Raw genomic sequence first — 22,261 nt, forward strand, 5'->3', positions numbered from 1 at the left:
TATGTTCACAACCTTCGTGCTATAGTTCCACTTGGCCACCCAGAAAAATACACAAGTGGGATTACACTAATCACACCTGTAACAACCAGCTGTCTGATTTCCACACTAAGTCCTCCTTTCACTGAATCGTGAGTGAATGCAGTAATGTGTCAGCAGCAGTCAAAGCTGTGTGGTGAGGGTTATACTTCTGCAGCCACAAAAATGATACTTGTGCACACACCACACACACACTCTTCCTCACAAGTCTTAGGCAACCACGTGTGACCTACCCTTTACCCTGTAAAAATAGACCCAGAAAGAATCGGAAACCACAGCAATGACGGACAAGAAATACAAATAAGTTCTGTGAGATAAACAAAAAGGAATTAGTGAAATGTTGAAAACACAGAAATGAGGAAGGTTAATCATTCCCGAAAGAGGGCACATGTCTAAGACGGTAAAAGAGGAAGAGTAAAAACAGACAAAAACAAATTAGAAGATGTTATTTAACAGATTCAGCAGGGGTCACATTTATTCCTCACCTGCCATAGAGCTCCACACACCTCCTGCCCTTGCTGTTGCTGTGAAAGCTACTGACCCTGTCTGCACAGACAGAAAGAAAAACACAGAGAAAAGGAGGGTGAAAGGGTGGGAAAGGGTTGACATGGTGGCAGATGATGCAGGGAGAGGAGAGCAGAGGAGAGGAGAAGAGAAGGGCTATCGGCGTTTTCAATATAATGGGACTTACCAGCTTGTCCACTACAACCAAACACACAAGTAAGATGGCGCACTACAACCACCGTCTGGGCTGATACTGCAGCAAATGTAAGTGTGAAAACAATTGTGTGTCCATATGTGCACATGACCTGATGGCTTCATGTGTGTGCATAGTGTGCCTTGTCTACTACTGTGTAGTAAGTGCATGTGTGGTAGTGTCTGACCATTTGCCTGTGGGCACAAGACCTGTCCTACAGTGAACTCCCACCATGCATCACTCTGATTATTACTAGACCACTTAAAATCAACCTCCTACTGCGCAGCCACCGGGGCCACGTGAGACCAGCTTTGACCAGACCTCCATACTGGATCATAAATGACTCTTGAGGAACGGTGAAGTCAATCTTCATAGATCCCTAATAAGCGAACCCTCAAGTTAGGGCTAACTGGCTTAAAAACAGAAGGCAGTCAAATGAGTAAACCTCTGTGAGCCCGCTTGGCTCTGTAGTGGAAATGAGGTAAATAATTAACTGCCGTTAAATAGGCTAACTGCCCAGGCTAATGGGTTCTGTCTCTTATCTCTCTCCTGCACCAATATTTCTGCCCACTAATGATAAATCCTCTCTAAGCAAATGTAAGCAAACGTCTAAGGCGGGAAAAAAAAAAAGGATAGCATCAAGCAAAGAGCATGTTCAAGCATTAAAACCGACATACCATGTGAGCGCTCGCATGTAGAGAGCACCTGACTCACTCGTGGCATCTGTGGCAAAGTTGTCAAGTTTCATTTGAATCAAGACCGACTGCAAGAAGTTTAGGGGTTTTATTATTATTACTATAATGATTATTATTATTAATAATAATATTATTATCAATAAAGCCAATCGGCTCATGTGCACTTCCCTTTCGTCATGAATCACAGCTAACTTTAATAGTGTTTATAACAGTTACACTTCCCTCTTGCTGAGCCCATGAGCCTTCTCCTGTCAGGTGGGATCAAATCTGACCTCAGACCCCCCGGGACCTTTACACTCTCACTCCTCCCTGGTCTTTTTTTTATTGTCAAGGTTACGCACTTTTTGTCCATCTTGTGTTTTGATGCAAAATAAAAAATAAAAAAATTAAGTATGACATGGCATTTAGTGAAGATAACAAAGTGTGGAGGTCTGTAGGTTTAAGTTTCTCTCTATCTTGGTGAAGGCGGTAGACACACCCGTGTGACTCTAAGACGAGAGAAAATGTGCCAGATCCATTCAAATTGGAGAATAGACAAATATCCATTGATCCATCCATTTTCTATAATAGTTATATCCTTTGCAGGGTCACGGGGGTCTGCTGGAGCCTATCCCAGCTCATTTTCAGGCGAGAGGCAGGGGTTCACCCTGGACAGGTATCCAGTCCATCGCAGGGCCACATACGTACAAACAACCAGACACACTCACACTCACACCTACGGACTCATTAATTAACCTAATATGCATGTTTTTGGACTGTGGGAGGAAGCTGGAGTACCCGGAGGGAACCCACGCAAGCACGGGGAGAACATGCAAACTCCACACAGAAAGACCGGGGCCAGGGAGTTGAACCAGGAACCTTCTCACTGTGAGGCAACAGTGCTAGCCACCAAGCCACTGTGCTGCCCTAGACAAATATCCTCCATCATAATTGTGTTTCTGTTCAGTTGTAAAGTGAATCTGAAGCTTCACTTCCATTAACTTGACACCACACGGACGTCAGTCCTGGCAGATTGTTGTGCTGTTCAGACTACACAACTGGCTGTCATGAGTGGGAGTCTTGCAGTCATTGTAGTGTTCACACTACCGGACTGATCAGCGACTTTGACGCACACAAAACATCTGACAGCCACTTGGTCTCCAAACTGGTCTCCGAACTGTGTTTTGCCAACAAAATGCACCTGCGAGGTGACACAGGAAGTGCATATGTAAGTTGCTTTTTGAAAACAAAACAAGGAGATAAATAGGCAGAGCTAATGTTTATGCGATTATGTTCTGAAAATGACCCCCCCCCCCCCCCCAAAAAAAAAGGAATGTTGCTTCTTCTTTATTCTGCTGAATGTTTTACAGCGTCTCCAACATGCAGCAGAGATGCCATTCATCACCATGACGTCACTCGATGGCTTTAGGTAGGATGGGGAGTTAACTGACAGCTCCAGGTGTTTAGCATGCTAGACAGAGCATGCTCTGTGTGTGCTGGCCAACATCTTTGAGTTGTTCACACATAACGATTAAGTAGCAAATTAACACTTGTCAATTTGCCTCTGGCTTGTCAGCTACCGGCAAATTGGGCTGAAGCTGCAATCAGGAAGCGGCTCAGACTGCAAGTAGAAGATGCTAACCGGTCAAAGGTGGCCATACTGGAGCGGGCAGCCTAAACCATCCGCAGCTCGGCCCGGTGTTGCCCGCGGTCACAGACCGGTTGGTATTCGGCAGTCGTCCCTGGCAGACAGCCAGTTCAACTGCTGCTTTGGCTTATGGCCAGAGGGGACACATAAATACACAGAAAAAACTCCACACAGTTGTCAAGGATATGAAATCAAGCTACAGAGATCAAAACCGTTGTCGATGCCAGGTTGTAACATTTTTTTTATGCCACGAAATTGGACATTTTAACATGGACGGCCCAAATATAGAAGCTATACAAGACAGAACCGGTAGTTACAGTAATGAAGATAATGTACAAATATTAAGCGCTCTATGACTACTGAAAGTTCAGCAGAGTGACGGCCTGGGGGAAGAAACTGTCTCTCTGACGGTGCACAGGACTCTGCAGCAGACGGGAGGAGTTTGAAATGTTTGTGTGCAGGGGGTGAAGGGTCTGAAGAAATGTTCCTAACCCATTTCCTGACCCTGAACGGTACAGGTCCTGGATGGAGGGAGAGGGAGAGTTGGTCCTGACTATTTTTTTTCTGCAGATTTACCGTCTGTTGCAGTCTGTACATTTCCTGCTGATCCAAACCAGACAGTGATGGAAGTGCACAGAACAGACTGGATGATAGCAAAGTAGAAGGTGATAGGCAGGTTAAACTTAAAAGACCTGTCATGATCTAGGAGTTGCCATTGCGTTAGGCGTTAGTCTCGATGACAAAACATCAATATAGTTTGGTTTCTTCATTCCCAAACGATCCACCACATTCACTAAATCCGTTGCCTCACTGTGACCTGAAAAACACAGCTGAAATGCGTAACACGAGTTGTTGTTGTGACCTAATTATTGCTCAAAGCATAAAAATAAATTATTAACCTTGAAAAAGCGATCCCTGCATATGCAGGCAGTTTAAAATCCTCACCTAAAAACAACTACTCAAACTCATGAGGTGAAAATAATTCAAAGTATGCTGTCAGGTTTAAATAGGTTTGTAGCATGCAACAATACAGTTGATGGCGTGGACCAGTTCTCTGCTTCACAGGTAGTTATAATGTAGGATGTATACATTTAGAAAAACAACATACATTTGGAGGCTATAGTGCAGGTAAAAAAAAGTGTGCATTCTGTGTTTGAGCTCATTCAAAAACATTGATATGCGATAACATTGACAGTGTTATCCAAAGTATGGCACCCCAGGATTCTGCAAATGTGGGGTGTCATAATGTGCCTGGTTGTATAAAATAAATGAGAATAAAAACTAAACTGCTGCACACGACAGCTTATAAGTACACAGAGATCATATATAGCATGTTTTCACAACCGTGGGAGTTACAGAGAAATTATTTAAAAAATGCTGTACTTCCTTAATTGCAAATAATGTTTACTTTTATAGCCCTGGGGGCGGTAATTAACACCGTTTTTATTGTACTCTTTTAAAAACTGCATCTAATCAGTTTATGTGCCATAAAAAAATAATTTTGTGCAATACCGAAACACGTTTAGGATAAAAGCAGATTGAGATTCATGATGTGTAATTGTGAAACACGCACTTGTCCATGTGGTGCTTGCAGTCAGTGTGTTCGTGTGCGTGTTTGTGTGTGTGTGACTGGATGTTAGTGAGCAAAAACATGAAGGTTTATGCTGGCAAAGATCTCGTATAACATTACATCCCACAGCTTGAAGTCTTCGGGAATTAAAGGTTTCGTTTTTTGCTGTTTTTAAAAAAAAAATCCTCACTGAGGACCAAAAAAAAAACCCAACATGAGCTAAAAGAGCACAAAAAAGAATGAGAAAAAAGCCAGTTATGTTTTAGCCACACAGCGGAGTCTTATTATTATGATTTCATAATGTCTCATCTTAAAAGCAGGCTTTTCTGCCAACAACATTTGTGACTACACAACTTATTTGAAATAATAGCTTTTATATGGATGTATGTAATGTGATAAAATGTTTAAGGATGATGAAAATTTTGTAGACAATCAATAAAAACTCAATATTGTACAAGAAAGTCGATCAACCAGTCAAATTCTATTTGTACGTTTCATACAACAAAGAAGCTTCACAGGATTACAAACAACAAAAACAAATGATGGAAGCCTGCTGACCCTCCAACCCCCAGTGAAACACACCCACACACACTTGGATCCACATGAAGGTAAAAACTCTAGAGGAGTGAAACAGAAACTCAGATAAGACTTGTGAGGGGAATTTGTTGAATAAAATCTAGAGTTTCAAAATTACATAAAGAAAATGTTTTTACAAGGGTTTTTGAAAAGCATGAAATTATTCACACATGAAATCACGTTCTGCTTGGGAATCTTTTCATAACATTATATTAGGATCATTAATCAAGCAAGGATTTACAGCACAGAGGAAATATGTTGTTTCAAATTGATTTAAATCACTTTAATCATTACATCACTTTTTCTGTGTCTTACATGTGTGTTGTACAGTATCTGTAAATGAAGTCATATTCTGTGACTTAAGTACACACAGAATCAAACTCAAGTCCATATATAGCTGTAACTGACCTAACAGCACCAGGGCACATTAACGGCAACACAGGAAAAAAAAGTGAACATTTTTTCTTTGCTTTCACTCCTCTGTTCTTGCATTCCTTCCAAGAAAGCATTCACAGACACAAGAAAAACACTCAACATACCCACTTCATCAAAGTGTTTCCAGCAAATACTATTTGTGAATTTTCATTTCCATCCTCTTCTAGTTTAATTTCTGAGTGTTTTGGGGGAATGTGTGCTCCTTTGTGAATGCAAGAAGGAAAGAGCATGGCAGCGATTTTCCCGCAGCAGTCATGCTAAATGTTTTTCAAAGTCCAAAAATCGTTACAGTGAAATGGAGCGCTGACTGTTGACATTTTAACAGCTGACTGATCAGTGAATCTGAATTTCTCAAGCCAGTAGCAGTGCTTTGCAGAGCACAGAAACATTGCAGCAGTGAGAGCCTGCAGATACAGTTCAGGTTGGTCCAATGCAAATGAAGCAATTTCAATCATGCGATCAGTGAAAGGTTGAAAACCTCAGTGCAAGTTGTATATGTTTGCACTCAAAAGCTTAACAAGTCAGGGATTCAAGTGTGGCTCGATATAAAACCAATGTGAAAGAGGGGAACTAGAGGGTTTTAGGAAGCTGGAGAGTATTGTGAACATGCCACACCCAAATGTTTGGAGTACAGGGACATTTGTGAGAAAAATTTAAATGGGAGATACTGCCAAACGTTGTAGGGAATGAAACAACAAAGATCGTGTGGGATGTCTGCATCCAGGCCGATAAAGTCTGTGGAGGATTGGCAAAGTGAAGAAAACAGTAAACGGGAGCAAAATGTGCTGTAGATTCCAAACTGGGAAAGTGGCTCCAACATATTCTAACAGCGCTGCTCTCTGCCAGATAAGAGCAGTCCTACAAAATACTAGCAATAATGCACAGAACTCTCAGGATCCTGGATTTACATCAGAGGACCTGAGCTTGAAGGGTGAAGGGACTGAGCCAGTGTGGCCCCTGCAAGCCAGTTCAGGCAATCAGCCGAAGCAGCATGTCTGCTCATTTTCAGTTATTTACACGGTTTATTCCAGTTACACCTTCGAAGTCTGTTAAAAGAGGTGATAAATATCAATCTCTACTATGACGACTCATCTACCAAATCCCGTTCTGTTCAAAAACTCCACCACCCCAACATCCACATGCAGACTTCAAATGTCAGGATCAAATAAGACGTTTTGTGAGTCTTGATGTTTTTGGTTTTATCATATTAGTGAAACAAACCTCCTCTCGTTGTCTAGTACGGAGTAAGTGGTGGGGTGACGATGAAGAAGTACGGAGATGTGTGAGGGCTGAGGAAGGAAAAAGCTTATGATGTCAGAGTTACAGTTTCCTTTGAGACAACATTTCCTATCAAGGCAAAGTACATGAGCGCTGAGTTTGCTCCAGACTATGCAACTATATAAAACTGCAGTTTTGAGTTTTGCTTCTTTAAAAACAGAGCCCTTTGTCATCTGGATGCATTTACGCACAAGTGTGACATAACAATAAACATGGCGTTTTGTCAAAGACCTCTATTACAACGAGTAACAACTGTGAGCGTCTTCCTGTTAGAACCAGTTGGCAAAGGTATTAGATGGATCAGGAATGACATGCTGAGAAAACCCATGAGTCTTTAGGAACATGCCTTAGCCTTAGCACCTTCTGTTACTTAAGAAAGCTGTTATTACCTGCGTTAATTATTTTGTCCCCTCATGACAGGAAACAATAACCAAAGCAGCACCATGTGGCACCAAATTAATGTCTCTACAGCTGGCTGGTAAAAGTTGTAACAGAAACCGTCAGTCAATAATATATGATGTCATCATTAACAAGTAAAGTATGAGATAAACTTCTGAAACAATGTATCTGAAAAGGAAAGAGCAATTAGAGCTTATTAAAACAAATAAGGCCAGTTGAGGTAATCAGTTTGGGTTCTTTTTATGTGGGGGGGGGGGGTAATATGAAGCCATGACCAGGATATTCCACAGCAAACGTGTGTGTTGGTATGTGTGTGTGTGTGTGTTGCCGGCCTATAGCTGGCAGACATCCTGAGGAAGGCGAGTTACTGATAAGACTGTCAGGCAGGGAAACAAGTGTTTACATGTTCAGAGCAATGCCCACCTCACTCAACAAGTGGGAAAGATCTGAAGTGTTCGGATAGGTGTGTGCGCGTGGAAAAAAATACAAGAATACAAGAAACCAGCAAGCGTTTCAAAGAAAGATGACTAGATTATAACCCATAACTGCCACTCTTTTCTGGTCCGGTGGCCTTCTAGTATATAAAAGGTCAAATGGATGGTCTCATGGTTGTTTTTTTCCAGAAGCACAAGGATGTTAGACCTCTTACACTGTCTGTTTTTCTTTCTCCATCAGATTCTGTAATGTACGACAGCAAAGGTACCCATATGATTTTATTATTTCCTATTCATTTTAACTTACAGTACTGTGTGTACTAAGTGGCTCTTTCTGAATATCCTTAAAACATATCAATTGTTTCATGTCATCTAAGACTCATCAGACTATGGAGCTAGAACAGTCTCATAATTGACAAATGCATAGGATAAGTTTTACAAATGCACAGACCGATTTGCAAATACACACATGCACAGAACAATTCACACGTGCCTAGGACAAGACATACAAATGTATTTTTGATGCACACACAAATATAACCTGATTTACAAACGTTTTTTTGTCTGTGAGCTGCGCTGGATTTGCGTGTGACTTTTGAGACTCCTCTGACGTGACTCGATCCACAAGTACGTTTTTTTTAACACGGAATGATCTGCAACCAATCAGATTAAAGGGGCGGATACACCTGCTGTTCAAACCATAGACATGTATGTCTATGGTTTGAACTGCGTTCGCTTAGAAAAGTGATTCATATTTCAAGTTGGCGGAGAAACATTTGTAAAACTTGTCCTGTGCATTTGTCAATAATGAGACTGTTTTAGCTCCATATCAGACTTCCAAAATACCACAATCCACACTAAACATAACAATGTGCCGATCTAGCTGCCACAGAAAGCCTTGTTTTGAACGAAAATCCCACCAAAGTAGCATCCGTGTCACCGTCCAACGTAGGCTTCAACATTTTCCAGCATCTAAACAGTGTAAACAACTGAGCCGAGCTGGAGGAGACGTAAATATATCTGTAAAGCACAGCCAGACACTTACTAATCGTTATTAATTGTCACAATGAAAGCACTACAAGCCTTCACTGAAGTGTTACCTGAGCAAGATAGCCGTTATCTGCTCAGTTTAGACCAAATCAATAAACAACAAACCAAAAAAAGAAAATCTATTTTATTTCTTGCTGGTTCAGTGCACTGCATGGAGATGATTTGTGGCAGCGGTCATAACTGTGGTTTGGAAAAGTTTTGAGCTTGAACATTTCCATCAGGCGTAACATAATGTAATTAAAAACTCAATTCATAATATGACCGGGCTTTATTGATTTTTATTCAGTGATATATCTGTCTGTTTCCTTTGAATGAGGTCGTCTCCAGGGAAAAATTGGTGAGACTGAAACTTGAAACTTGTTCTGTTTTGTTCGTCTGTGTGTTGTTTCAGACTTTCTGTGATGACAAGCTGCTTTGTAATGTTAAGACAATCTCCACATTGTAAAAAAAAAAAAAAAAAAAAGAAAACAGCAGAAAAAAAGAATAGCACAAACCCTTATGAAAGTCAAACAGGGGTGGAAAAAAAGAAGTAAAGTTTGGGTGAGATGCTGCTGAGAAATAATCTGGCTGCTCTTCCCACAGACAGCCTGTTCCTGCGAGGCTGAACTCTGCTGACTTGTGGGGGAGAAGGCCTACAGAGACGGCAGACAGGCCTCCAACATCACTTACACTCTCTACATGTGAGAAACCACAGCCGCAGAGCACGGAGGACGCAGACTTGCTTTTTTTTCTTTTACATTTGATGATGTTTGAAGAGGCGCAGTACATCTTGAATATTTCTTTTTCTATTTCTTTTCGTTTGTGTTCATAACCACGAGTCTCCTCTGAAGACACTGAAGCCTTAAGCATGAGTCAAACTCACAGTCGGGATCGGACCTGCTTTGAACATCTTCACCACGCGGTTAGTAATGGGACACAGATACATATAAAGCTGATTAAATTTAGATTTTAGCTGATGTATTGACTACAACAAGGTTCTCTTTCGCGCTCACCTGAGTGGTAGTGAAGCTGCCATGTGTGGGACCGGGCGTGCTACCAGGAGCAATTTGGATTGAGTCAGTGCAGTTACATGCACATCCACAGTAAATCAAGCTATTGGCAACAGTCTATCTAAGGATTAAACTGGAGTTTCAGAGAAATCTGAGTATACATGCGCGAGAAGACAATCAATTATTGAGTGAGTTGCGTTCGACTCCGCGACGCTAGGTGTCCCCACACGTACTTTCGTATTGGCATTCTTCCAGTACAATTAGTAATCAAGCGTGAAGGAGGACAAAAACATGTGAAAATATGGACTCTAACGATGCAGCAGCTCTGTAAATGTCGTACATACTAAGCTGATCATGTCGCAGGTAAGATGCAGCAAAGTCTCCCTCTACTTCTTCTGTTACCGTGTTGTTGTGATGCCTTATCACTTCCAGAAGGAGGGGTCCTGGGGCGCCAGTAGCTCGGCTAAGCGTGGGTTGGTATACATGCAGGAATAACTCGGATTAGGACGCATTAATTGGCACTAAAAACTTGATCTCAAGAGCTTCAGTTCGGTTTGACTACAGTCTGACTAAGGCGTATACATGGCTTTAAAAATTCGATATCAGTCAGATTAAGGCAACAATTCGAATTTCTGTTAGTGCATGTAAACGTACTGAGTATTGTGACCGGGACAGTTTGGTCTGTGGAAGGTGTCCGGATCAGACTGCTAGCTAGTTTTAGTGGATGCCCTGCTCAGTTATGTGAGCCTTGGTGCCAATTTGCAAAATCTCTGCTAGATTCTCTTAAGACCCCCCCAAAAGACCTCGACCATTTGTGTAAACCACAAGCTACGCACTGTTCTTGCTATATAGTATACAGTGTATAATCCTGGCCTGGCGGTATATACTATAGCACAAAGGGTCTTTTCCACTGATGCAGCACATTGCATTGTTGGATGCAGTGAGCGATCTAGACTGCTCGGTTGAACATATGAAATGTTCCTGGAAGTAGCAAATCATCCGAGTACTTATTACTGCATACTTTATGCTACATTAAACCCAATACGCACTAATAGTATAGTATGGAGCTTTTAAAACAGCCCTTGACAATAATTCAACAGGCCTTTTACCCCTCGTGGTTATTTTTTAACAATCGCCAAACCACCCACCTGGTACATTATGATGATACATCATGAAATAATAAGAAGGGATTTCTCACAATTATTGATTTTTTTCTTCCCTATTTTTGTAAAGTCTTGGTTGACTTTTGTCTAACCTTGTAAAGTGTTAATATTGGGCTACTGTGAGCAGTATTGATCAATGACAATGACTTATTTTTGCAAATTAAGAAAGGTGACCATTAACTTCCAAACTGACAATTGTGAATATAAGCACACAGGAAGTGAGATAAAGAAGTGTTCATGTCCACAAGGTGGGTTGGAGACATGGCTAAAACGCAGGCCTGAGTTTTAGTTCAGTCCTGCATCAGTGCGGTGATTTTCACTATTTGAATCTGTTTTACTGTTTTTAACTCTTTAAGATCTGGCTGACGAGTAAGGTTACGTCTGTCAAAGGCTTGTGTTTGGTGGACAAAATACCGCCCTTTAGACCCCGTCCACACGTAGCCGGATATCTGCGGGTATCTGCTAAACCGGAGATATTTTCCTCCGTTTTGACCCGTCATCCACACGAAAACGCAAATAAACGAAGGTTTAAAAAAACTCCGGGCAAAGTGAAGATTTTTGAAAACTCCGTTTATGTAGATGCGTGTGGACACACATAACCGGAGATTTGCGTTTTCGAACGTCACATTATGCGCCAAAACAACAACAAATCTGCTCTGACGTGCGCCTTTTGTTAACTACAGAAGATCCAGCATCTGTTCTCCAAGCTATTTATTAAATAAATGGTCTCTGCTCTTGACCACCACTTACTGCGTTACACCGACACAGAGGCTCCGCCGTACCCTACACCGTAGGGTACGCGGCGACGCGCACCCTAGGTGTAGGGCCCGCGGCTCCGCAGAGCCCGCAGAGACGCGGAGCCGCGGAGGTGCAGCTTCCCCGGGAGCTGCAGATGATCTACAGGTTAGAATGCTTATGAAGTGGTCGAAAACGCAGATCTTCGGTTACGTGTGGATGCAAATTTTTTTATAAACGGAGGAGGGAAATATTCGTTTTTAAAAATACCCGGCTACGTGTGGACGGGGTCTTAACTAAACCGACGCAAGACAGACTTCAACCATTTCCAACACCCTTCTCACTTGGAGTGCCACAGAAAGCAAAGATGCTGCCTCCTTTATGTCTTGAATCGACCATTTTTGTTTATTTTCATAGTGATCTGTCGCAGGATTGATTGCATTTTAAGGTTTTCATATGATTTTTTTTGGTTCTCAGTGTGACAAAGCAGATTTTTACTTGTGCCACAACAGGTAAACATTCCATTTACAGTACTCTACAATAAATAGTTGCTCAATTTTCTGCAAATATTACTAAAACGATAAAAGTAGTGGTAAATAAAATGTTACCAAGGCCCATAGAGAGAGAAAAAAAGACAAAGTTGCATGCCCTCCCTCTCTGCCGGCCTGATGAACAGCGGCGTTTGTCTACAAGCTACGTCAACCGTCTAAACAAAGGCTGTTTGATTCCAACAAGAAGCTACATGAGGTTACAACCTTGTCTGAACAATTCCCAGGAATCTCTCCTTCCACATGTGGAAACGGGTGAATGGGTAATGCATTATTGTGGGGCACAAGTGTGTTGATGCTAAAGTGGCTTAATCTAGTCGGCTGTTTTACATGCTGTGAGAGTACTATAAGTGGCAAAAAAAATTTACGACAACCGTCAAAAGGGCTTACAGAAGCCAGACATAAATGTACGGCTTTAAAACAAAAAAATAGTCATGAAAACATCAACTCATCTCAGTGCAAGCAACAGTCCAGACCACTGACTACTACTCCTACGAAGCAGAACCCCCTTTATCTGCCCCGAGGGAGTCCTCCCAGTGAATGCAATGTTTTTGCTTCGAGTTAAAAGAGAAAACCGCAAGATAAAACATTCATATATCTTAAAAACCAAACAAAATGCTTTCAATCTTTATAATCTGGGGCCACATGTTGAGGATTACCTCAGGGGTTTGAATAATTGCTGATAATAATGGAAATTATGTCTTTAGATAAATAAACTGTCTTGTGTGGGAATTTTGTTCTTGGTCTAATTCCAGTTATATGTAAACAAGGAGAATGTCTCCGGCGTTTTACATGCACTCATTGTTTTTTTGTGTTTTTTTTTTTGTTCTTTGTTTGTTTTATCTTTATGGGGAGAAGAAAGAAAGGAGGGGGTGGAGAACTGTTTAATAAAGATTAGGGGGAACTTGAGCAAGATGAATGTAGAGGGAGGTAATGCTGGTGTCTTAGCTTGCTGAGCTTCCTACCGTACACTTGAACTGTTCAAGTTTGACTCGCAGCCCTTTTTGTGTGTCACAACCGCTCTCTTATCTTTCCTGACACTCTCCGTGGTTCCTTATCTTAAAAAAGCCCAAGTGTCAAACTAATCTGGAGGATGAAGTGCAACCAAAGTGGAGAAGTTTAATGGCATTGTAGAGAGACAGCAGCCCACGGCTATTAAACAGCAAGTCAGGGTTAAACCCTTTCATTTCTTCACCCTCCTGCACCGTTCACCTGTCTGCCATTTCATGCCTTCCCTTGCTTTTTCTATCACTTGTCTCGGTACTCTAGGAAGATCATTGAAAACACCGGAGTGAAGCTGGCAGAAGAAATGTGCAGAGAAAATGAGGAGGAGGACAAGGTTAGGAAATATCCCTTCGAGTTTGAGTGTGATGGCAATATAGAGATAGATAGATGGATACTTTATTGATCCCCAAAGGGAAATTTAAGAAGGAATATTCTAAAGCAGTGGTTCCCAACCTGGGGTCCGGGCCCCCCCTGGGGGGGCGCCAGAGATCTCTGGGGGGGGCAAATTATATTTGCACATGTTAAATAGATAAAAAATCATAATAACACACCTAATGGAATACAGTAATCCAAGTCTGTATAAACCCACTTAGAAATATTTTGGTCATTTTAAAATACTAAGTTACTTATCAGGATAAAAACGTATTATTATATCATTATTCAACATTTAATCATACTACTACTCCGACAGGTTGTTAAAGGAAAAATGTAAAAAAAAAAAAAAATTGCTCTCATATTCAAAAGAGACATTTTTCTGAAATATTTTTATGTCCTTGCAATTATTTTTTGTGCATATTTTATACATTGGTAACACAAAATGAAGGTGATAAAAACAAAGTCATATGTATACAGGGTAAACCAAAGAGAAATGTATTAAAAAAAACATAATTAATGGTCCTTTTTTTCCATTAAAGGTTTGTAACGAATAAATTTACTCTTTTGCTGCTAGTACGTACGGGTCTCCAAGGGGGGGCTCCAAGGAAAAAAGGTTGGGAACCACTGTTCTAAAGTCACAAAAACTACTGTCACTTTCATCCAGAGCACAATTAAGAAATATTGAGTTTCCTGAATGCTTTGTGTCACAAAATGATGAGATGAATGCAATCTTTTTTTTATTTTGTCTTATGCAAAAAAAATTACTAAACCAGGTCTATTTCACCCTGTGTTGTTGCCAGGTGATGCTGTTTAGCTTGTGTGTGTATTATTGTCTTGAGAAATTCAATAGGGCTTTTGAACACGTGTTCCTTATTAATTTGTGTGAGGGATTGGTTGCTTCCCTACACTTTTGTGTCTCTGATCATGTTTGTGAAAGCATTTTAATTAACCAGGGGCTTTAATTGCATTTGATCATGCACCAAGAGCATTTTCAGTGACTTCTGACAACCTTCACACAGATACAAACAATTATGTGCACTAATGAAAGGATGCTGGGTATCTGGGGCATGTGGAGTTGATCAATGGTGATATCATTTGAACCAACCTGATCCAGTGTGGCTGACTCCCAAAGTGCCATCACCCCCCACATGTATCAAAACAGCATGTCACCACAGCCAACCTCTGCTCTACTTACCTCATTCTGTCTTTCACTGTCTAACAGAAATAATGTATCACTGCCATAACCAGGGTGTGAACGGGGTAGAGGTAAGTAACATGAAATTCCAATTCATAAAACTGTTAAAGTGCATACTTTCACATATTTATGAACTGCCAGCATGTCTAAATGACAAAGCAAACACAAAAAAGGTCAACATTTGTGACATGATTTGTGACTATTTGTGTGGTTGGCCATTAACATGCCAGGCTATCGTAAACATGTATTTTCTTTTAGATAGAAGCCTGAAGAAGAATAATCATACACAAACATGTACAGTAGGTTATCATCTTTGATAAGATTTCATACATTATTTTTTCCAAATAAGATGAAACATTATTTCTTAGAACTGCGATGGACTGGCGACCTGTCCAGGGTGAACCTGCGTCTCGCCTGAAAATGAGCTGGGATCCAGCAGACCCCCGTGACCAGTACTCGAGTTGTAAAAAAAAATCAGGGGGGATGGTGGATTTTATCATATGGGGACAGATAATTTGTGCTGATTACAAATAATATAATGTATTACAAATAATAGCACTGACCAAAACACCTGCAGAAATACTGCAGGAATGACATAGCAGCAGTTAAATGCAGCCTTCTGTAAGATTTAAATATCCACTGGGCTTACATCAAATACATCAAAACACAACAATAAAAAACCGTTTTCTGAACTTATCAATATGACTCTGTCCTTCACAGGATAAGTAAAATGGATCACTGCAAAAACTCAAAATCTTAACAAGAATATTTGTCTTATTTCTAGTTAAAATGTCTCATTTTAGTAAAAAAATCTTATTACACTTAAAACAAGACTCATCACTGGAAAAAACAACAATTTTCACCTGTTTCAGGTAGATTTTCACTTAAAATAAGTAGAAAAATCTGCCAGTGGAACAAGATTTTTTTGATTGTAATGAGAAGATAAATCTTGTCCCACTGGCAGATTTTCCTACTTATTTCAAGCGAAAATTTACTTGAAACAGGTGAAAATTGTCAAATAAGTTATTTTTCTGGTGATGACTCTAAATGTTGAAATAGCAGTAATAATTAATTGATGAAATGAAATAAGGGATGGAAAGAGGGGGTGGCAGTTTTACAGGGGGGATGATTTTGACCGTTTTTATTTCAGGGGGGATGCCGTCTCCCCTCATCCCCCCTCAACTCCAGTACTGACTGTGACCCTGCAAAGGATAAAGCGGGTATAGATAATGGATGGATGGTTGATTTCTTAGAATTAAACAAATAAAACAGTGGGGCAGGTTTAGTGGTTAACACTGTTGCCTCACAGCAAGAAGGTTCCCGGTTCAACTCCCAGACCCGGCGGGGGTCTTTCTGTGTGGAGTTTGCATGTTCTCTCTGTCGGTACCCCGGCTGCCTCCCACAGTCCAAAAAACATGGATGTTAGGTTGATTGATCATCCTAAATTGCCCGTAGGTGTGAGTGCGAGCATGCATGGTTTGTCTATATATGTGGCCCTGTGATAGATTGGCGACCTGTCAAGGGTGTAATGAGCTGGGATTGGCTCTGGCAGACCCCTGTGACCCTGCACACGATTAAATGGGTATAGAAAATGAAATGGAAATAGTGCGGTCTTAGAGGGACTCTAAAGAAAAAAAGTAGTGAAGTTAAATTTATTCCACTGCTTTTGCCTTCAGCCTCAAACTTTAGACCAGCAGTGTCGGATTATTCCTAGGTCACATTGGAAACATGGGTAGGTGTCAAAGTCACGTTTGAATGTTTTTACTCCTTTTAAATAATGGGATCTGCATTTAGCTATTGATAATAAGTATGGGTCGTATCTTTCCTTTTTCGTATACACTATTAACTGTATTGTACATGTCATTTGATCATTAAAGTTTGGAGGAAAAAAAAACGTTATAGCAATTTTAGGTTTCTTCTTTTGCTTTTTCTGTGAGTTGCATCCAGTTGTTTTAAGTGAAACACTACCCATTAGGTGTTTCTATGCAAAAATAAAGCAGGATGGTCAAATCTGATCAGTCAGGATGCATTTGGGTACAAATTATGACTGCAAAATGTGAGCATAGGCACCAAGCACTAGACACTTGATCCGATTTCTCAAGAAGCATTTTACTGCAACGCTTGAAAAGGACCTTAGAGCACACTTAAGACTTTATAGGTGGTTGGTGAGGTTTATAGCAGAAGAGAAAGATAATTCTGCATAAAACATGCAACAAATGTCAAGCTTTTGCCAACTAATGACATCTGGTGAATAGTTTATAAAAGGTTCTTCATATCGCATGTGCTTTTAATGAAGGCCAAGTCTGAACCTATCTCCCTGGTTCCTTGACAAGTACTAGTTACTGCTCTTACTCTGCGTTCCTGCTCTGCATCATATTCAGTTTCTTAGCTTCTATTTGATTGGAACAAGCTCTTGCATAGTAATACAGCACTGAAGAAGTTCTTTATATATTTGTTAACATTAATTGAATCCCTCTCTGGGCTGCATCTTCATGCCTCTCAGATGTTATGGAAGTAGTGGAGTTTTGTGACCGCTACAGTCACACGCCCTCCCAGCTGAGGTCCAATCAGCTTTAATAAATGATAATACCTCTGTGGATCTATGGTGTCTTTCAGAATCAGTCACTGCAGTGGCACAGGTGGTGCTAGTTCATGAATTGCTGGTGAAGAAGAAGAGGAAGAAGAAGACGAGTTTGCTTTTCACCAGCACATAAGTCAGCTGGAGTGACGAGAGAAGAGTGCATCTCTGAAAGGGAGGGAAACACATTTGCTGACTGAAGGAGGCATTACTTTAAAACAACCACGATCTGTCCGAGCGACCAAGGTTTATTCCTTGTTAAATGGATAAATGTGCCACAGGGAAGAAAAGAACTAGCAGTCCTTTGCTGGCTAATATACAGCCTGGAATGAAATATATGTAGCAGCGTCAGTGACTTTAGTCATAGATTTAAGACTGCGGTGTTACTTCTAAACAACCCTGTCGTGTTGGTGTCTGATATTCGGTCAAGATGCATTAAATGCTGCTTTTGGATCTGACATATGTGCAGCTCAGGCTCCATCTACTACCTGTGCAATCACCGGCACGGTAATGGTGCACACTCACAGCTCAATCACTGTTGTAAGATAAACATTTCTCTCAACATGAATATAAAAAGCAAGAGACAAGACACTTATGGTAACTGCAACGTATCATTTTCCTTTAGGGGTTAATAAAGAATTTGTATTGCCAGTGCAGTAGTTTTGTCTTGTGTTTAATGCCTCCTTCTGTGTCTTCAGCTTGTCCCTCTGTGATCTTTAATCTTTTATTCCATCTTCATAAACTCGCTACTGACTGTAAACTCTCCTTTCTCGTCCGCTACAGGTAAGCATTTAAACTACTTATAGCGCTTGCTTTACATTCAAATTATTTTTAGGTGTTTCTGACCCATTGGAGGCATTAAAGGCTCACCACATTTTTACTCTATTGAACCACAGAGAGGCTGTATTAAATTGGATCCAGCCTTTTAGGGACTTATCAGCTGCTAACAGCTACGCAGAGAAGATAAATATTGATCAATACCTCTGCAACACCATGCGCGTCAAGAGTTGATTCCAAAACTAACCCATCTGTTAACTGGGAGAATGGATAACGACGAAAAAAGGTTGGAAAAAGCTTTTAAGATCCTGCAAATATATGAGTTTGTCTGAATAGTCTTTAAAAGTCTTTGTCAGGCAGAAAGGGTCGCCAAAATACCATCATTTCATGCACTAAGGAGAAATAAATGAAACCTCTCTTTGCCCCACAAATCAAAGGGAAATAAAGCAGTACAAAAAAGGGGTTTACCAGTGTTAATTTCTCATCCTTTCACTCTTTTTTTATCAGCAAACAACCGCACGTATAAATGTTTATTTTCACAGAACAAAAATAATTGCCTCCAGTGATGAGAGTAATGCTTAATTACATACTATGATGGTTATGTTACAACTAAATACACTAAAAATGAACACAAATTGCAAACCATAATCAGAAATCAGCAAGAAACATTGCAAACGTTTCTCATGTCAGTGTGAAGTTAATTGATGCACATTTGAAATCTATTAAGGTCTGTGCTGGATAGCGTGGTGAAAATCTTCAAAAGGATATTACAATTATTCAAAAAACAATGTGTAGTCTGATACAGTAGGCTGGTTAACCAGCAAATACCAGCAAACGTGTTAAAAATAAACATGCAGCTTTAACCAATACGGTCTCTGTAACTTGCATTAGTAACTTACTGTTTATGTCTGGCAACAAAATATAAGCAAAAATATGCTTCCAGTTCAATTTAATTAAAGTCAGCTTTATTTACATAGTAACAAATCATGATTAATGTCATCTCAGGGTACTTCAACAATACAGGTCAAAGTAGTTTGATTAATACAAAGTCAATTAAATAACAATGAAAAGTATTGCTTTGCAAAGGAAACTAACAGATTGCATAAAAACGTTTCTTCAATACAATCCCCTGTCCTGAGCAAGGCACCAGGCGACTGTGGAAAGAAAAAACTCCCCTTTAACAGGAAGACACATCTGGTATTTCCGCGGTATTCCAGCTTGCATATCAATAATTGTTTTTGCTCAGGATGAGGATGATGAAAAAACGTTGCTCAGTTGAGACGTCTGACAGATGCTAAGAACGTACTCTCACTACTGTCGCTGAGGAAATCTCATTAACTCGCAGCATAAAGTTGGCACCAAACTTGTAAGCAAGAAAACAGTGAGATGGGCTTCCTGATGCTGCATGAGTTATTGCACACATCTGGCCGACTATCTGACACTTTCATGGTCAAATACATAGTGCATGAGATTTAGAGTTGACCATTTGAAGAGAGAGATCAGTGAATGTCTGGATATTCTCATCAAAGGTGAAAATCAGTTTACCGTTGAACTGAAAAGTTTTAACATATATCGGAATATGAATAATCTGTTGGCAAGGACACAAAAAGTGAATTTATATCAATAATGGTCTAAAGAGTAAAAATCACATGGACAATTGTGATCTCGTAACTCCAGAGATGGATACTGTTAGGATTATTGATGGTGATACTGTGTATCCATACCGATATTTACATCTATAGTTACTTGCTATATTGATGTGTAGATAGTATAATTTCCATTGGTCTCTTGAAAAATTGCTTGAATTTTTAAAAAGAAGGTTAAGCAGGTAGCAGGGAAGATGGAAAAATGAACTTTCTGTGATGATGATCCTAAATGAACTCATGTGAACGGGAAGTGACGCAATCAGAACATAATTGAGAATTCTGGCAGCTCTCTTTAAATCAGTTTGTAATGCAGTTTTTATACAAGAAAATCAACATCAAATAATTTTACTCTCCTTTTAGAGTTAAAATTAGTTGAATTAAAAGTCACAGAAAGGGGAAAGTGAAAGTATCCCATGAGCCTATATTTGCTCCCAAATTTAGTATAAAACACATGATCTAACAAACTATGCATTTCTACCATTGAAGCTGTAGGTGCAGCCTGCACGGCATTTCTTCTAGGGTTTTAAATGAATTTTTAATGTTGGAAATTAAAAGTGATTCATTATTTCCAGTTTGGAACCAGAGATTTATTTTCTTTAACGAGTGGTTATTCATTTAGTTGACGAGACTGAGCTGAGCCAGTCGGAGCTGGGAGGCAGGGGATGACAACGTAGCACAGGGGTGTCCAAAGTCGGTCCTCGAGGGCCGGTGTCCTGCATGTTTTAGTTGTTTCCCTGCATCAACACACCTGATTCTAATTAATTAGTCGTTGCCATCAAAGTCTGGATAGTCTGGAAAGTTCTGTTGATGACCAAGCTCTTTGTATCACGGTTTGCTAAAAAAAGGGACATATCTTAAACATGCAGGACACCGGCCCTCGAGGACCGACTTTGGACACCCCTGACGTAGCAGCTTTGCTAAAGCAGTAAAATAAAACGCACTGCTTTGAGTTGATTCTGTGTCTTATGACGTTGCTGGTGTCAGCCCCTTTGTGCTTCACTAATCTCGGTTTATATTGGTAACATGATCCCACCCTGTTGAATGTCTCACCCATGCAGTTTACACGTGCATGGGTGACGAACGTGGACACGCCAAACACTGGTCACGCCTCTTTCAGTTAAAAGATGTAAAAACATTGTAAATGCTAATAATGGCACTGTTTTTCTGTGGTTTATTGGTACTCTGGTAAAACTCTGCTTCCTTGACTTATTTTGATTATTTTATTCTGAGCATCCTCGCTGACCCTGAAATATTAAGTTTGAACAAATGCCACTTAAAGAAAAGCCTTATATATTAATCACACAGACACACACACAAAATATATAAATATAAATATATATATATATATATATATATATATATATATATATATATATATATATATATATATATATATATATTTATTGCAAACGTCAGTTACTCTATGCAAACGTCAGTTACGTGTGTATATGTATATATATATATATATATATATATATATATATATATATATATATATATATATATACACCATTTTGTTTTCTCACATCCTTTGACATCTCTTTGGTCTTGGCCATAGTGCAGTTTGGAGTGTGACTGTTTGAGGTTATGGACAGGTGTCTGTTATACTGATAACGAGTTAGAACAGGTGCCATTAATACAGGTAACGAGTGGAGGACAGAGGAGCCTCTTCAAGAAGAAGTTACAGTTCTGTGAAAGCCAGAAATCTTGCTTGTTTGTAGGTGACCAAATACTTGTTTTACCAAGGAATTTACCAATTAATTCAGTAAAAACAATACAACAATACAATACTACAATGTGATTTCCTGGATTCTTTCCCTCCATTCTGTCTCTCATAGTTGTAAATGTACCTATGATGAAAATTACACGCTTCATCTTTTTAAGTGGGAGAACTTGCACAACTGGTGTCTAACTAAATACTTTTTTGATCCACTGTGTGTGTGTGTGTGTGTATATATATATATATATATATATATATATATATATATATTTTTTTTTTTAACACTGGAATCTTTTCCTTTAAAGATTAGTTGTACAATCTGGGGGAGAGGAGACGTCTGAGCAGAATTACGCAAGAACAGCAAGCCAGAAGTGACAGCAACATAAAGAGGCAAGAAATAACGGTTTTAAGGGTGAGGTTGAAAGGTTTGCAGTGTCTCATCTATTTGTCAGGATAAATATAACTCAGTCCAGTAGGAATATAAACACGTGGAACACCCACACGCACATTAATCACCTGGAGAATACACACGCATTCACAAAGCACAGGAAGTGAGGATACGAAGCGCAAGAGCAGAGGTCAAAGGTCAGCGTGAGGCTGCACACATGATGAACCTAGAATATGAGTCCACGCACACAATCACTTACTGTTTAAGATTGGATTATATGCGCATGATGGCCCTGATTTTTAAGTTTAAGAACATGCTCCATTTATGATTTTTCATCTGGAGTTA

General features: G+C 39.9%; 1 protein-coding gene across 3 annotated transcripts in view; it reads right to left on the reverse strand.

Annotated features, from left to right (window-relative positions):
• kank4 (KN motif and ankyrin repeat domains 4) overlaps positions 1-22,261 on the reverse strand; it is a 100,278-nt gene that overhangs the window by 39,760 nt on the left and 38,257 nt on the right. The window contains exon 1 of one of the 3 annotated variants that reach the window (XM_061738706.1): positions 522-734. The exons of the other annotated variants lie outside the window; for them this stretch is intronic. The gene's annotated coding sequence lies outside the window, so the exon portion shown is untranslated. Of the gene's footprint in view, positions 1-521; positions 735-22,261 lie in introns of those variants that run through there. 3 annotated transcript variants of the gene reach the window in all.

This window comes from Cololabis saira, chromosome 13 (genome assembly GCF_033807715.1).
Source record: "Cololabis saira isolate AMF1-May2022 chromosome 13, fColSai1.1, whole genome shotgun sequence".
Taxonomy (NCBI): Eukaryota; Metazoa; Chordata; class Actinopteri; order Beloniformes; family Belonidae; genus Cololabis; species Cololabis saira.